Source organism: Jaculus jaculus, unplaced genomic scaffold, assembly GCF_020740685.1.
Source record: "Jaculus jaculus isolate mJacJac1 unplaced genomic scaffold, mJacJac1.mat.Y.cur u25, whole genome shotgun sequence".
Taxonomy (NCBI): Eukaryota; Metazoa; Chordata; class Mammalia; order Rodentia; family Dipodidae; genus Jaculus; species Jaculus jaculus.
Window position 1 is genome coordinate 3,960,225 of NW_025423515.1, and position 18,684 is coordinate 3,978,908.

Here is an 18,684-nt window from a genome sequence, read left to right on the forward strand (position 1 = left end):
CCAAAAAAAGAAAATGCCACGAAAATACACACTTTTACTACAAAGTGAGGTGTACAGGAAACTCAAATGGCAGTGGAGCATCAAGAGCCCACACAGGCTGACAAAGCAGCTCTAGGAGGTCTGCAGGACCACAGCGGCGGTGTGCCAGCCACTGGCAAGGCTTGGCTTGAGCCGCAGGAAAGGCCAGGTGAGGGGATTTTCCACTCACACCAGAGCTCTCCACAAACTCAAGAAACATGAAGGGAGAACGGCAGTGAACAACGGAGGAGCAGACCACAAAGTAGAAGAACACGTGAAACAGCAAAGAAGTAGAGCAGCATCAGCAGCCTCCCCTCCCCCACCGCCAGTGCACAAATCCAGCGAACAGAGCAGCGGTCCAGGGACCCTGCCACACCTACTTGAACCGACAGTGCACAAAAGAGGGACCCAAGCAGGAGCACAGCTAACTGAGAGCAAAATCATCCCAAAAGGTAACTGGGATTACACCAGGTCAGTACCTACCTAATAAACCTGGTATATAGGCCTGAACCAGAAGTGCTAATTGCACCTTCCATATCAGAATAAATTATATGTTAGATGGATGGTCAGATCTGCCATCTTAAATAAGCTATATTTTGGGCTTGTTATTTGTTGCTTCTTGATTTATAGTGGTTTGTTTCCTCTCCTATTATACATTAGGGAAGGGTCTCACCTGGTCACAAGCTGACTTGGAACCCTCAACAGACCAGAAATCTTAAACTTCTTGTTGTCAGTATTAAGGCAGTGGGTGAGGCACCAAGCAGCCAAAGGGACAGACAGAAGATCTGGTTGTCATAATACCTACTCTTGGATAAGTACTCTGTGCTCTTTTTCCTTGGAAGTGTACATTGTTTAGTTAAATTTTAGAAATTATCTATATTTGGTTCTACTCAGCCTACTTGAATACTCTCATAGCAGGCAAACCCAACACCTATGGTCACTTTTGTAGATACTCTGAGAGTCTTGAGAGCCACACCTAGTGCCTTAAGCTCCTGCCCTGAAGATATATAACATCAGATTGATTGATACATCAAATAATACCTAGATAATGAGAAAATCCAATCATTAAATAATCCAAGATGCAAAAATATATAAATTATAACACAAGAAACAACAAAAATCAAGACAATATAAAGCCACCAAAAAGTATTAATGCATCAGAAATGACCTCCAATGAGAATCAGTTAAAAGAAATGCCTGAGAAAGATTTCAAAAGAATGATTATACTTATGTGCAAAGAAGTCAAAGAAGAAATCAAAAGAATGAAAGAGGAAATCAAAGGAATCAAAGAAAACACAGGACACGAATTTAATGAAATAAAGAGGTCAATACTAGACATAAATAAGGAAATAGAAATAATAAAGAAAAAGCAGTCAATTACTAGCAATGAAGAACACAGTTAAAGAAATAAAAAACTCTTTAGAAAATCTCACCAGTAGACTGGATGAAGGAGAGGACAGAATATCTAAGCTAGAAGACCAGGTGGCAGATCTAATACAGTCCAACAAAGCGAAAGACAAACTAGTAAAAAGTATGAGTGGGAATTTCAAGATATTCAGGACACTATGAAAAGATCAAACATAAGAATTCAAGGTACAGTAGAAGGAGAAGAATTCCACTCCATAGGCATAGTAGGCATCTTCAACAAAATCATAGAAGAAAACTTTCCCCAAATTGGGAAAGAGGTGCCAATGCAGATACAGGAATGCAGCCAGACAAAACCTGGAAAGAACCTCTTCTCACCATATTATAATCAAACTACCAAACTCACACACACACAAAAAAGAAAAAAATATTGAAAGTAGTTAAAGAGAAAAATCAAGTCACCTACAAAGGCAAGGCCATCAGGATCACAGCAGATTACTCAACACAAACATTGAAAGCCAGAAGGGTTTGGAGTGATGTATTCCAAGTTCTGAAAGATAACAACTGTTCAACCAAGGATACTTTATCCTGCAAAACTATCTATACAAATAGACGGTGAAATAAGAACATTCAACAACAAAAGTAGCCTATGGGAATATTTGAATACAAAGTCAGCTCTACAGAAAATACTTCATAGGATTCTCCATGCTGAAGAGAAAGAAAAGCACACATATAAGGAACATGGAAAAAAAACAAACAAACAATATTCAAATACTAGTTAACAGAGACAGCAAAGGTAGAACCCGGAGAACTGCAAAAAAATATCAACGGCCTCAATGCCCCAACCAAAAGACATAGGTTTGCAGACTGGGTTAAAGAGAAGAATCCTTCACTTTGTTGCTTCCAAGAAACTCACCTTTTTGCAAAGGATGGACACTATCTTAAGGTAAAAGGTTGGAAAATGTTGTTTCAAGAAAATGGGCCTACACTAAGTTAAAAAGGAGATATAAAGGGAAGAGAAAGGAAGGGAGGAGGATACCTAATAGGTTGGTATTGTATATATGTAAGAACAATGATTGTAATGGGGAGGTAATATGATGGAGAAGGTAATTTCAAAGGGGAAAGTGTGGGGGTGGGGAGGGAGGGAATTACCATGGGATATTTTTTTTATAATCATGGAAAATGTTAATAAAAATTTTTAAAAAAAAGAAAGAAAGAAAATGGGCCTAAAAAACAAGCAGGGGTTGCTATCCTAATATCTAACAAGGTAGACTTCAGTCCAAAATTAGTTAAGAAAGATAAGGAAGGCCACTTTATATTGATTAAAGGCACACTCCAACAGGAGGACATTACAATCGTAAACATATATGCAGCTAAAATGGGGGCTCCCAAATTCATCAAACGCTATTAGAACTAAGGTCAGAGATAACACCAAACACAGTGGTAGTGGCTGACTTCAACACCCCACTCTCATCAATTGACAGGTCATCCCGGGAAAAAATAAATAGAGAGGCATCAGGACTAAATGAGGTCATACAACAAATGGACATAACAGATATATACAGGACATTTCAGTAGCACATGGAACATTCTCTAATATAGACCATATGTTAGTACAGAAAGCAAATCTTAACAAATACAAAATTGAAATAATTCCTTGCATTCTATCTGACCACGATGGAATTAAACTACAAATCAATAGCAAGAAAAGCTATAGAGCACACACAAAACCATGGAAACTAAACACTACACTACTAAATGATGAATGGCTCAATGAAGAAATTAGAAAGGAAATCAAAAAATTCATTGAGTCAAATGTTAATGAGAACACAACATACCAAAATCTCTGGGACACAATGAAGGCAGTCTTAAGAGGTAAATTTATAGCGTTAAGTGCTTATAATAAGAAATTAGAATGGTTGCAAGTAAAGGACCTAATGCTTCTCCTTAAAGTCTTCAAAAAGGAAAACAAAGCAAACCAAAAATCAGTAGACAGGTGAAAATAATAAAGATTAGGTCAGAAATTAATGAAATAGAAACCAAAACAACAATCCAAAGTATGAATGAAACAAAGAATTGGTTCTTTGAAAGGATTGATAAACCCTTAGCAAATCTGACCAAAGGAAAGAGAGAAGAGACAAAAATTAATAAAATTAGAGATGAAAAAGGTAACATTACAACAGATGCCAGATAAATTCAAAAAATCATAGGGAGATACTATAAAAACATATACTCCACTAAGTATGAAAATCTGAAATAAATTGATGATTTCCTTGATTTATATGACCTACATAAATTAAATCAAGAGGAGATTAATCACTTAAATAGACCTATAACAAGTATGGCGATCCAAGCAATTATCAAAAATCTTCCAACTAAAAAAAAAACCCAGGCCCAGATGGATTCACTGCTGAATTTTACCAGACCTTCAAAGAAAAACTAATACCATTGCTTCTTAAGGTTTTACATAAAATAGAAAAAGAAGGAATCCTACTAAACTCCTTGTATGAAGCCAACATCACCCTGATACCAAAACCAGGCAAAGATAGAAGACAAAAAGAAAATCACAGACCAATCTCCCTCATGAACATAGATGCAAAACTTCTCAAAATATTGGCAAACAGAATACAAGAATATATCAGAAAGATCATTCACCCTAACCAAGTAGGCTTTACCCAGGGGATGCAGGGATGGTTCAACATATACAAATTGATAAATGTAATACATTATATAAATGGACTGAAAGAAAAAAACACATGATCATCTCATTAGATGCAGAGAAAGCATTTGACAAACTCTAACATCCCTTCATGATAAAAGACCTACAGAGACTGGCAATAGAAGGAACATATCTCAATATAATAAAAGCTATTTATGAGAACCCTACAGCCAATACATTACTAAATGGGGAAAAACTGGAATCTTTTTCACTAAAATCAGGAACAAGACAAGGGTGTCCACTGTCCCCACTTTTATTTAATATAGTACTGGAAGTCTTAGCCATACCAATAAGGCAAGAGATGCACATAAAAGGGATACAAATTGAACAGGAAGAGATCAAGATATCATTATTTGCACATGACATGATTCTATATATATAGGGCTCTAAAGACTCTACCACCAAACTTAGAGCTGTAAACACCTTCTATTGTAGCAGGATACAAAATAAATACACAGAAATCAGTAGCATTCCTATATGCTAACAACAAACACACAAAGGATGAAATCAGAGAATCACTCCCATTCACAATCGCATCCAAGAAAATAAAGTACCTTGGAATAAACCTAACCAAGGAAGTAAAGGATCTCTACAGTGAAAACTTTAAAACACTCAAGGGAGAAATTGCAGAAGACAATAGGAAATGGAAAAACATCCCTTGTTACTGGATCAGAAGAATCAATATTGTTAAAATGGCAATCTTACAAAAAGCAATCTACACATTTAATGCAATCCGCATCAAAATTCCAATGATATTCTTCACGGAAGTAGAAACAATCCAAAAATTCATTTGGAATAACAAAAACCCTCGGATATCTAAAATAATACTGAGCAACAAAAATAAGAATGGTGGTATCACCATACCTGATTTTAACCTATACTACAGAGCCAAAGGAAGGGTATGACTCCTTACAATGTGCTCCCTCCAGACATAAAAAGGCCTGGATATCCATGTCCTCACAGTGCCTGACACTACCTACACAAGACCATAAGAGGAAGAAAAGATCATGACATCAAAATAAAAGAGAGACTGATTGAGATGGGGAGGGGATATAATGGAGAGTGGAATTTGAAAGGTGAAAGGGGGGAGAGGGTATTACCATGGGTTATTTTTTATAATCATGGAAAATGTTAATAAAAATTGAGAGGAAAAAAAAAGAAATTAGAAAGGTCGCAAGTAAACAACCTAATGTTTCACCTTTAAGCTTTGGAAACAGAAGAAAGAAAACAAAAAAATCTGTAGAAAGCAGCTTGGATCAGGCAGTGGGTCATGTGTGCCCAGATAATGGCTCCTTGATCCATGCAGGTGCCCTGTCTCCCCCTCCTTTCCTAGTAGCCCCCATGGTCCCAGGACCCCCTCCCTTGCTTTCTTATTGGGGTGGACAGGCTCAGGCCAGCAGTCATCTCGGCCATTACCTCCATGTGTACCAGACCGGACACCGGGTGAGTGGATATAGAATGCTCATTAAAAATTCTTTTTGTGTGGTACTTAAACCAAAGTGTTAAGGTATGTGCATAAAGATGTACATGTGTAGGAAAGAAATTTCAGGCTCAACCTAAACACCATGCCTAAAATTAAAGAGTTTTCAACTGTTTACAATCTTTTAAGAAACAAAAACGTAATTCACAGGCTAAAATATGTTGGCAGCATGTTTAAGCTTTATCAAATTTATGGTTAAAACAAGATTGTTTTATGTTAATAAAAATTTCTGTGGTACATAAAATCTATGGCTACCGAGATTATGGTAAAATCATTGGTTGTCAAATGGTGTTTTTCCCTTCAAAACTCATTTGTCAAAGGTTGTATTACAATTTAGCTGGCTGTTTGGGTTCAAATAAGACCAGATTCTGCTCTATTAGATGTTTAAAAGCATAGACACTAAGTCTTTATACTGTCTTACTTGTCCTTTTCTGAAAATTTCTAGGTTAAATTAATTAGTTTGTTTCTAAATTAATTGGTGTTGTTTTCAAGACCGATAACAGGTTCTTCCTGTATTTATAGCTAGATTTATAGTTAAAGCGTAAAATGTGCCTACCTTTTATACCTCAGATATGGCTTATGCTGCTACAGCACAACAAAAGTTTATAAGGTTGGACAAAATGATTTTAATAAGCTGTTGTGCCATTCTTTAACTAATCTATTTCAGTAATCAAACGGGCTCCATGTGTACATACAGCCAGGATGGTGTAACTTATTTTCTAAGGGCGCTAATCACCTATGTAGAAGCCAAAGCCAATTAGAATCATCAGATCAAAAAACACCAATATTTTGGCCTGTGATCCCAAGTCATGAGGCCACTGGAGATGATGGGACACTTCTATACTGGGCCCCTGGTAAGTCACCTGTCTTCCTGGGCAGGGAGGATGTGGAGACCCAAATAAAATTGGTGTACAGTCTTAGACAGAAGAGTCACAGTTGAGGAGAAATAGTCCTCCTGACTCCACAAAGAAGGGAAAACTACTTGGCCAGCATGGCCCTGACTCATCCTAACAGACAGAATACCCCAGTAAACTATAGGGCCTTAGTCTCTTTGGAGAGCCATTAGTGATCTCCAAACTTAATCCTTAATTAAATTTTGGCTATCAGCATGGTCTTAAACAATCAGAGAAAAATGTGAAACCAAAGATTAAAAATGCCTTAAATAGCCGGGCGTGGCGGCGCACACCTTTAATCCCAGCACTCGGGAGGCAGAGGTAGGAGGATTGCCGAGAGTTTGAGGCCACCCTGAGACTACAGAGTGAATTTCAGGTCAGCCTGAGCCAGAGTGAGACCCTACCTTGAAAAACAAAACAAACAAACAAAAAAGGCTTAAATATATAAATGGCCTATTAAGTAATCCAACAAGAGCTTTCCAAGAAGGGAAACAAACAAGAACTTATGACAGCTTTCCCTAGCTCTAGTATTATTATTATTATTATTATTATTATTATTATTATTATTATTATTGAAGGCATTTGGTGGTGAATAAGATCAAAACATGTGGGCTGCAGAGATGGCTCAGTGTTTAATGGGCTTGCCTACACAGCCTAAGGACCCTGGTTTGATTATTACATACCCACATAAGGCATAGGCACAAGGTGATGCATGTATGTGAAGTTTGTGTGCAGTGGCTGGAGGCCTGGGCATGCCCATTCTCTCCGTCTGCCTTCTCTCTCCCTTCCTGTCTGTGTCAAATAAATGAATTTTTTAAAATATCCATGCATAAAATTTTCAATAAGAAAAATGAAAGTTAAAAACTTTACAATTTAAAGAGCATGATAACAGGAAAAATGCCAATTGGGCAAAGTGTTTCAGGGTCATTAAAATATTCTATTCAACATAAGGTAACCAATCTCATATTTCAGCATAGTGAGCTCATATATATATTAGACAGATTCAGCTTCAGATTTGCTTAGATGAACTTCCACACCAGGCACAGCTATGGAGGAGTCTATATTGATTGAAAATTATGGATCCAGAAGAAGTTCCATAATGGTAGAAGACAGCCTGCTTTCACATGTCCAAACACACACACACACACACACACACACACACACACACAGAGAGAGAGAGAGAGAGAGAGAAGCCACAAGCCCAAAAGCCACACAGCACACTTCATGAACTGCAAGTGGAACTAGACACTTTGTGTATTGATTGGAATTTCAAACCCACCACATCTTAGGGCTGGACCCCAAGATCCACCCAGTGACATTGCCTCCAGCCAGGTTGCTGCAGATGCAAACTACAAACAAATAAAACATTGAATATATTGAGGGCCATGTATTCAAACTACCACATATAGGATATATATCTATATCTATATCTATATCTATCTATCTATCTATCTATCTATCTATCTATATAGATTTTCATGTATATAAGATATACATTCATATATATATATATATATATATATATATATATACACACACACACACACACACACAGATATCCTATATACATGAATATATATATCCTATATGTATATCCATCCATCCCAGAAATTGGGAGGCAGAAGTAGGATTACCATGAATTCGAGTCCAGCCTGATATATATTTCCTGTGAACAAGTAAATGTTTCCCTCATAAGAATATATAGGAACCATCAACAGTAAACTTGCCCCTTTAAGAACACATACTGGGATCCCTCCAATGAGGAGCTCCCATCCTAGAAGTTCAAACTCTAGGAAGTAAGATCCTGGGGGGTGTATGGGAGAGATAATGAGGCAGGAAGTGACCTCACAAAAGGGTGGAGTTGAAATCTTACTTCCAGGAGCTTCTGAGATGTGTGTCTGGGGGAACTATCCTCACTTCTGAAATATTTCCTGCCCATCTTTCTGACTTGACTGAACCATAGGTTCTAACTTATGGTCAGTGTTTGAGTGAGAGAATCCTTTCTATCTATCTATTTTAAAAATGTTTTAATTAGTTATTTAATACATTAATTTATTTGAGAGAGAGATAAGATCAGCATGTCTTGGCCTATACCCACTACAAGCAAACTCCAGAAAAATGCCTCACCTTGTTCATCTGGCTTTGCATGGGTCCCATGGATATCAAACCCGGGTCTGTAGGCTTTGCAGGCAATTGCCTTAAACACTGAGCCATCTCTCCATTCTTATGGGATTTTAATGGACCTAAGGGTAAAATTTGTTCAGTAAAACTATAACCTTCCATTAATATTAAAGAATCTTTAACTTAAAACACAAGAAACAAAATGTAAGGTAGATGGACTTTTGTTTTCAGTCAATTTAAAAAAAATGTCATGGATCTCTCCCTCCCTCCCTCCCTCCCTCCCTTCCTCCCTCCCTCTCTCTCTCTCTCTCTCTCTCTCTCTTTGAAATAAATACATAAATAATTTTTTAAATGCATTCTGGTAGTGTATGGTGGCACATGTCTTTAATCCCAGCATTTGGCAGGCAGAGATAGGAGGCTTGTGGCCATTAGTTCAAGGCCAGTTTGAGACTGAATGAATTCCAGGTCAGCCTGGATTACAGAGAAATCCTACCTAGAAAAAACATAAATAAATAGGATAAGATGCCTTCTGGATTAAGGGTAAGGAGAAAGCAATATTGAAACCAGGGTCAAGTGCATATTTTGGTCTGCCATCACTTTGGACCAGACACAAAGTACTCTGAGGACCTGAGTGTTGACTCAATTCTACCTGTGAATCAGGGCAAGGTACCAGATTGGGGAATAGATACTAGATGCTGATTCTGGATGGGGGCCCCAGCTTACCTCAGTATATTACCCCATCACACCATGAATAAGAATTCATTTTTTAAGTAAAGGATAGGAGAGTGTGAAGGTCATAGACAGGATGTTTACAAAATAGGACATCATGCCAGGTGTGGTGGTGCACACCTGTAATCACAGCACTGGGGAGGCAGAGGTAGGAGGCTCACAATGAGTCCGATGCTGCCATGAAACCACATAGTGAATTTCAGGTCAGCCAGAGCTAGAGTGAGACCCTATCTTGAAAAACCAATAAAATAATAATAATAAAATTAAATGGGACATCATAAACAGCATGGCTGAAGGAAAGAGAGATGTCCAGGAAGAGAGAAGTTTAGAGAGAGGAGTGGAAAGGGAGGAAGGGATGTATGGATGGGTATCAAGAACAGGGAAGCTATAGGATCAGGTCCAAGGTGAGCGCTTCGATGGAGGGAAGCGGGAACATTGCAAGTTTGAGGCCAGCCTGGGTGAGAGTTGATGACCTTTTTAAAAAAGCAGAAACAACAGCCAAAATTAGACATTTTAATTGAAAAGGCAGTGGAATAAGAGCATAAAGAAGTCTTCCCTTCCTTGCTTCATTTCCTCTCAGGATGGCCAAGGTCATAGTGATCTGATGTCCAGTGTGTTCAGGAACAAAGCTTTCCCCCTGCAAATGGCACCTAGAGGGATATCCTCCTGAAAATGCAAACCCATCTACAAGGTGCATGCAACATCCCAAGAGGCCTGAAGCTTTCTACATTGCTTCATCATTTTTTAAAAATCTTATTTATTTATTTATTTGATATGAAGAGGGAAAGAGGGAGAGAGATCAAGAAAGAGAGAATGGAGGCTTCAGGGCTGCAAGCCACTGTGAATGAACTCCAGACCCATGTGCTGCCATGTGGATGTTTATTATGTACAATCTGGAGAATCAAACCTGGGGGCTTAGGCTTCTCAGACAATCACCTAAACTGGTAAGCTGTCTCTCCAGCCCTCAGTCTCTATCTCTCTGTCTCTTGCTCTCATCCACCGCCTAACTGTGCCACACATCCTTGGGGAAGAAAGGCAAGATATTAAGGGTTCATTGTGTCTTTTAGGGGAGAGCAATCTCCAATAGATTGCCAGTGGGAGGGCACAGAGTGGAAAAAGCAGGGAATCACTGATTCCCTTGCGTGGGGGTAGACCACCTTTCTCCCCAAACAGCTGCAGTACCCACAGTCCCAGCTTCAGGAAACTCTGCACTTACTATGGGAAAAGGGTCCCAGGGCAACATAGTTCCACTTGCCTCACTGAACAGGGGCGATTGCCCTGCTACCCCTGCCCACGAGTGACCTTGGCCAGGCTACACCTGCTGGCCCATTGGAGCTCAGGCTCCTTTGATCAATTTGCCTGCCAAATGGCGACAACGCACCAATTGATCCCTGCCTGTGCAAGCTTAGCCTACATGAGCTCACTTACTGCTCTGGCTGCTGCACATTCACGCACAAGCCCAGGCCCATTGCACCTCCCAACACGAGCTCAGACTGTCTCTGCCTGTGGCTTGCGCTAGCTCAGGTGCCATCCCCTCCCTGTCTGCTGTGCCAGCTGACCACCATTGTCCTTTTGTGGGCGAGCTCAGACTGCTTACAGGTCCCAGTTTTATGCCATGCCAGAGTTTGGATGTCTTCACTGCTTGGTGCCACAGTGCCCTCCTAGCATGAGCGCTGGCAGCTTTGGTGCATAACTGCATGAGAGCTCAGGCAACATTGGCACCCTGGCCAGGCAGAAGTTCAGGCGGCTTTGGCAAGTGAGAGCCAAAGCCCAGGCTGGTTGGCAACTGCCTCAGACTACTTAAGACTCCCACTGTGGGGCTGGAGAGATGGCTTAGCGGTTAAGCACTTGCCTGTGAAGCCTAAAGATCCCGGTTCGAGGCTCGATTCCCCAGGACCCACGTAAGCCAGATGCACAAGGGGGCGCACACATCTGGAGTTCGTTTGCAGTGGCTGGAGGCCCTGGCATGCCCATTCTCTCTCTCTCTCTGTCATTCTCAAATAAATAAAAATATTTAAAAAAAAAAAAAAAAGATTCCCACTGTGCTTGAGGCCAGGATGATCGACCCACCTACATGCCCATACGCTCCGATGGGCAGACCACTGCACAAAAGAAACAACATGAAAAATCAAATGCAAGAAAATCCAGTTAGATCACCCAGTCCTATAATGAAATATCTAATCAAAACATAATGCAACCCTGACCAAGCAACTGGTAGAAGTTGCAGAAAAGCGACAAAGGACCAATAATTGTGTGGATGCTGACATCATTAGACTAGACCTAATAGATAAGAAAATAGTAGGAGTTCAAAGACAGTTAAGAGATATGAAGGAGAATGAAAAAAAAAAGAGGACCTCAAAAATCAGCTGGTGATGCTAAATGAAGACATAAAGAAATACAAGGATGAATTCCAAGCATCAAGAAAATCAGAAAATGATGTGAAAAAGGAACTAGACAAGTGGATGGAAATTATACATAGGAAAGTAGTACAAAATGCAAACCTAATTGAACAAGTCCAAAATGCTCTAGAAGCTCTCAAGAAGAGAGTCAGCCATGTGGAGGATAGAAACTCTGATCTGGAAGACAAGATGGAAGAAACAGTTCAAGAGTTCAAAAATTTCAGTAAGTTCAAAAGTTTCTGTGAAGAGAACATGTGGGAATTGTGGGATACACTTAAATGTCCTAATATCAGGATCATTGCAATACCCGAGAAGGAGAAGAAATTCAGACCAAAGGCATGGAGAACTTATTTAACAAAATAATTGAAGAAAACTTCCCCAGTCTCTTAAAAGAGCCATCAAGGTACAAGTAGCTAACAGAACTCTAAACAGACCTGACCAAAGGAGAAACTCTCCAAGACATATTGTCATTAAGACTCTAAACATTGACACCAAAGAGAAAATCCTAAAAGCAGCTAGGAAAAAATGGCACACCACTTTTAAAGGTAACTCAATCAGAATTACTCCAAACTTCTCAGTGGAAACCCTGAAAGCTAGAAGGGCCTGGAATGAAACACTACAAATTCTAAGAACTTATAGCTACCAACCCAAACTACTCTGCCCAGCAAAAGTACCCCTCATAATAGATGGTGAAATAAAAATTTTCCACGACAAAACTCAGCTTTACAATTATATGAACACAAAACCAAACCTACAGAGAGTACTTCAGAAAATTCTCTACAGAGAAGAAACAAATAATCAAACTCAAATACCTACAAGAAGCAGACCATAATAACCAAACTCAGAGTAAGCACAAAAAACTTCAAAGTCCATGAAAACACCTACTCACATATATCATCATAATATGGCAGGGATAAAAATCAAATATCACAGTCATTCCCCTAAATTTTAATGGCCTTAATTCACCAATCAAAAGACACAAGCTAACAGGATGGATCAAAAAATTAGACCCTTCAATCTATCTGCTGTCTTCCAGAAATGCACCTCACCAGTAAAGACAGACACCTCCTCAGGGTGAAAGGGTGGAAAACAATATTCCAAGCAAACTGGAATATTAAACAAGCAGGCATAACTACATTAATATCAGATAAAATAGACTTCAAACCATAAACAATCAAAAAAGACAAAGAAGGCCACTTCCTACTTATCAAGGGAATGATCCATCAAGAGGATATGACAATCATAAATCTGCAAAGACTGACAATCCTCTGGCCAATTTGATCAAGCAAAAAAAAAAAAAAAAGAGATGCTTCAAATTAACAAAATTCAAAATGACCAATTAGAGATCACAACAGACATAAGTGAAATTGGGAGAATCGTCAGGACTTATTTCAAAAACCTCTACTCCACAAGCTGGATAATGTGGAGGAGATGGATAAATTCCTGGATGCATACCATCTATCAAAGCTAAACTCAGAGCAGATTAATCTCCTAAATGAACCTATCATACTCATTGAGATTGAAAAAGTAATAAATAAAAAACTCCTCAAAAAGAAGAGTCCAGGACCAGATGGCTTCTCAGATAAATTCTATCACACCTTCATGGAAGAACTCAAACCAATCTTCCTCAAACTATGCCACACAATTGGAGAACAGGGAAAGCTACCCAATTCCTTTTATGAAGTTAGTATCACTCTAATTCCAAAACCAGTTAGAGATGCCACAACAAAAGAAAACTACCAGCCTATTTCACTGATGAACTTAGATGCAAAGCTCCTGAACAAAATCCTCACAAACTACATCCAACAATACATCAAAAGCATTATCCACTTAGACCAACTGGGATTCATCCCAGGAACACAGGGGTAGTTCAACATGTGGAAATACGTCAATGTAATACACCACATAAACAAGGGTAGACAAAAAAAACGCATGATCTTTTTTTTTAATAATTTTATTTATTTATTTGAGAGTGACAGACACAGAGAGAAAGACAGATAAGAGGGAGAGAGAGAATGGGCGCGCCAGGGCTTCCAGCCACTGCAAACGAACTCCAGACGCGTGCGCCCCCTTGTGCATCTGGCTAACGTGGGACCTGGGGAACCGAGCCTCGAACCGGGGTCCTTAGGCTTCACAGGCAAGCACTTAACCGCTAAGCCATCTCTCCAGCCCCACATGATCATTTTGATAGATGCAGAAAAGGCCTTTGACAAGATACAACATCACTTCATGATCAAAACACTGGAGAGAATTGGCATGGTTGGTTCATATCTTAACATAATAAAGGTGATATACAAAGCTCCTAAGGCCCAAATAATACTTAATGGAGAGATACTGGAGGAATTCCCATTAAGATCAGGAACAAGACAGGGTTGTCCACTCTCACCTCTGCTCTTCAATATAGTTCTGAAAGTCCTAGCTCAAGCAATAACACAGGAGAATGAAATAAAAGGGATACAATTTGTAAAGGAAGAAGTTAAGTTAGCTCTATTCGCTAATGGCATGATTGTATATGTAAGGCACCTGAGAGACTCCATAACAAAACTCCTGAAGGTGATTAACTCCTATAGCAAAGTACCAGGATACAAAATGAGTGCACAAAAATTAGTAGACTTTCTATATGCAAATGACAATCATACAGAGAAAGAAATAAGGGACATAGTCCCATTTTCAATAGCAACAAAAAAAAGTACCTTGGAATAACATTAAGCAAGGAAGTGAAATATCTAAACAAAGAAAACAAAAATACTCAAAAAAGAAATTGAGGAGGACTTGAGAAAATGGGAAGACCTCCCATGCTCCTGGATAGGCAGAATTAGCATTGTGAAGATGGCAATTCTACCAAAGGCAATAAACATATTTAATGCAATTCCAATTCAAATCCCAACAGTGTTCTTCACAGAGATAGAAGAAATGATCTCAAATTTCATATGGAAAGGCAGAAGGCCTCACATATCCAAACATATCCTTAGCAAAAGAAATACCTCTAGAGCCATCACCATACCTGATCTAAAGATATATTACAAAGCCATAGTAATAAAAAAAGCATGGTACTGGCATATAAACAGGAGTATAGACCAATGGAATAGACTTGAGGATCCAGACTTCAGGTCAAGCAAGTATAGCTACTTGATATTTGACAAAGGCCCTAACAATATAGGCTGGAGAACAGACAGCATCTTCAACAAATGGTGCTGGACAAACTGGATAACCATATGCAGAAAACTGAAACTCTATCCACACATTTCGCCATGCACTACACTCAAGTCCAAATGGATCAGAGACCTCAATATAAGACCACAAACTCGAATAGTACAGGAAGAAAATATAAGAAGTACTTTCCATGATATAGGAAGGGAAAAAACTTCCTGAACAAAACCCCAGTAGCTCATGATCTTAAACAGTCACTCAACCAATGGGATCACATGAAACTGAAGAGTTTCTTTACAGACAAGCATACAATAAGCAAAGCCAATGGATTGCCCACAGAATGGGAGAAAATATTTGCTGCTTATCCAACCGACACAGGCCTAATCTCCAGAATCTACAAAGAACTGAAAAATCTAAACAGTTAAGTCAAACTCCCCACTCAAAAAAAATGGGGCAAATAGATGAACAGGCAATTCACAAAGGAAGAAACACAAATGGCAAATACTTAAGAAAATGTTCATCATCCCTTATCATCAGGGTAATGTAAATTAAAACAACTATGAGACTCCACCTTACCCCAGTAAGGATAGCAAACATCAAAAAATCAATTGAAAATAAATGCTGGAGAGGATGCGGAGAAGCAGGAACACTCACCCACTGTTGGGAATGTAAGATGGTACAACCACTTTGGAAAGCAATATGGAGACTCCTGAAAAAGCTGACTATAAAGATACCAACAGACCCAGTTATTCCCTTACTGGGCATCTACTCTAAAACCTTCAAACCACAGGCCAGAGATTTGCTCAACCATGTTTGTAGTGGCTCAGTTCATAATAGCTAAGAGCTGGAATCAACCCAGATGTCCCATCACTAGAAGAATGGTAACTAAGATGTGTTATATGTACACAATGGAATTCTATACAGCAGTAAGAAAAAAACAACACAATGAAATTTGAGAAAAAATGGTTGAACCTGGAACAGATCATTCTCAGTGAACTTACCCAATCACAGGAAAAAAAAAAAAACAAAAAAAAAAAAAAAACCACATAGTCTCACTCATCTACAGCACCTAGCCTGAAACGACTCAAGATGCCTTACATACCCAGCAAGCATCTTGAGGACTACACAATGGGATGGGTGGGGAGGGAAGGAAGGGCAACAGAGGGGTGGGAAACACAAATCTAGACCCAAATGGCAATAGTACCATAAAATTCTATGTTCTAAAGGGCACACCAAATGGCTGAACCTTTACCAGGCCCTTAAAGGGAACACCTGAGTTACAAGACACTGGAAAGGGTATGATAAAGACTGACCTTAATCTTCTACAGCTCCTCTCTCTCTCCTAACTCTTTTATGTTAGTAATCTTTTTCTTCCTTCTCTTAATGGGCACTGACCTGTAACTCCCAGTACCAACATGTGGCTATCATCCATAATGAGCTTTTGATCAGAGAGACCTACAAGGTTTCCTACAAGAAAGACAGATTTCTGTCAGAGTACTTGATGACCTACCAAAGGCTAGTGGTAAGACCCTACTGCTAAAGACACCTTATGTGGTTGACATGTAAAATGGAATGGCATGGCTGGAAGCTGGAAGAGAGTCAGTCCCCAAACAGCGTGTCTAGTGCCAGAAGGTGCTACATGGGTGACTGGGAGAATATGACCAATATCTGTCCAAGTAACTCATGTTCTAACCTTCTTTGCAGCAAATAACTTGTGATGCTCACACAAGTGCAATCATGGTACACAGCCATGGTGGGAAACCAACTGCTCTTGATTCAGCTAACTGAACCCCTCAGTTATATGGTACCCATAGCTGGATCTGGAAAACAAGTCAGAAACTTATCCAAACATAATCCACTCTCCATTAACAAGCCACCATCAATCGTGGGAGGGCCTACACCTATTAAATTCTCTATAAAAAAGTAAGGGTTATCTCGTTTGTCTGGTGCTCACTTACTCTCCATTGGAGAATCTGGTTTTCTTTTTCAGATAGATGTATATCCTAAGGAGAGAGCCACTCCATCATACCTCAAAAGGGCCTCGGCTGAAACTAAGAACAATTGGCGAAACAAGCAAGGGTGCTGTTTTCTTGGTAAGCCGGGTACCAGCACAAGGGTGAAGGAGATCAACACAAAGGAAAATCAACTCCTACAAAATCAGATATCCAGAGACCCAGAGGCCTCCAACACCTCATCACTGAAGCAGACCAAAAATGAACCCAACATGGCTCAGGGAAATTTTGCAGAAGAGAGGCCAGAAAGAATGTCAGAGCCACATGTTGGGTCCTGATATGCAGAGACATTTATCCTACCCATAAGTGTGGGCTAACTCCAGAATGCATGACCCATATAACTCAACAAGGAGGGGCCAGGGGGAGGGGGTAGGTCATGGATGAGCCAGCAATGGTACCAAATTGACGGTGTTTGCTGAGTACAAACTAATTAATAAAAAAGAAATTGAAGGATCCTGCTTTTTATAACCCAGTCTGCAAACCTATGTCTTTTGGTTGGGGCATTGAGGCCATTGATATTAAGAGATATTATTTAAAGACATTTTTTGTAGTTCTTTCAATTTTACCTTTGCTCTCTTGTGTTAACTAGTATTTGAATATTGTTTCATTTTTCCATGTCCCTTATATGTGTGCTTTTCTTTCTCTTCAACATGGAGGATTCTTCCAAGTATTTTCTGTAGAACTAGTTCTGTCTTCACATATTCCTTTAGTCTGCTATTTTGTGAAATGTCCTTATTTCTCCATCTAATTGATTGGATAGCTTTGTAAAGGAACCTTGGTTGATTGTTGTTATCTTTCAGAACTTGGAGTATATCACTCCAAGCCCTTTTGGCTTTTAAAGCTTGTGTTGAATAATCTGCTATGATCCTAATGGCCTTGCCTTTGTAGGTAACATGATTTTTCTCTCTAACTGCTTTCAGTATTTTTAATTTGGTTTGTATGTTTGATAGTTTGATTATAAAATGGCGAGGAAAGGGCTGGAGAGATGGCTTAGCGGTTAAGCGCTTGCCTGTGAAGCCTAAGGACCCTGGTTCAAGGCTGGTTCCCCAGGTCCCACGTTAGCCAGATGCACAAGGGGGCGCACGTGTCTGGAGTTCCTTTGCAGAGGCTGGAAGCCTTGCGCGCCCATTCTCTCTCTCTCCCTCTATCTGTCTTTCTCTCTGTGTCTGATGCTCTCAAATAAATAAATAAATAAATTTTTAAAAAAATGTTTAGAATGGTGAGGAGAGGTTCTTTCCAGGTTTTGTCTGGTTGGTGTTCTAAGGAATTCCTGTATCTGCATTGACACCTATTTCCCAATTTGGGGGAAGTTTTCTTCTATGATTTTGTTGAAAGTGCCTACTAGGCCTTTGGAGTGAAATTCTTCTCCTTCTACTATGTCCTGAATTCTTACGTTTGACCTTTTCATAGTGTCCTGAATATCTTGAAATTCCCACTCATACTTTCCTATTAGTTTGTATTTCTCTTTTTTGGACTGTATTAGATCTGCCACCTGGTCTTCTAGTTTAGATATTCTGTCCTTTCCTTCATCCCTTTTACTGGTGAGATTTTCTACAGCATTTTTTATTTCATTAGCAGTGTTCTTCATTGCTAGTAATTCTGACTGGTTTTTCTTTATTATTTCTATTTCCTTATTTATGTATTTTACCTGATCTCTTTATTTCATTAAATTGTTTTCCTGTGTCTTCTTTGATTTCCTATTTCATTCCTTTTATTTCCCCTTTGACTTCTCTGAGCATATTTGACTCATTCTTTTGAAATCTTGCTCAGGTGTTTCCTCTAACTCATTCTCAGTGGA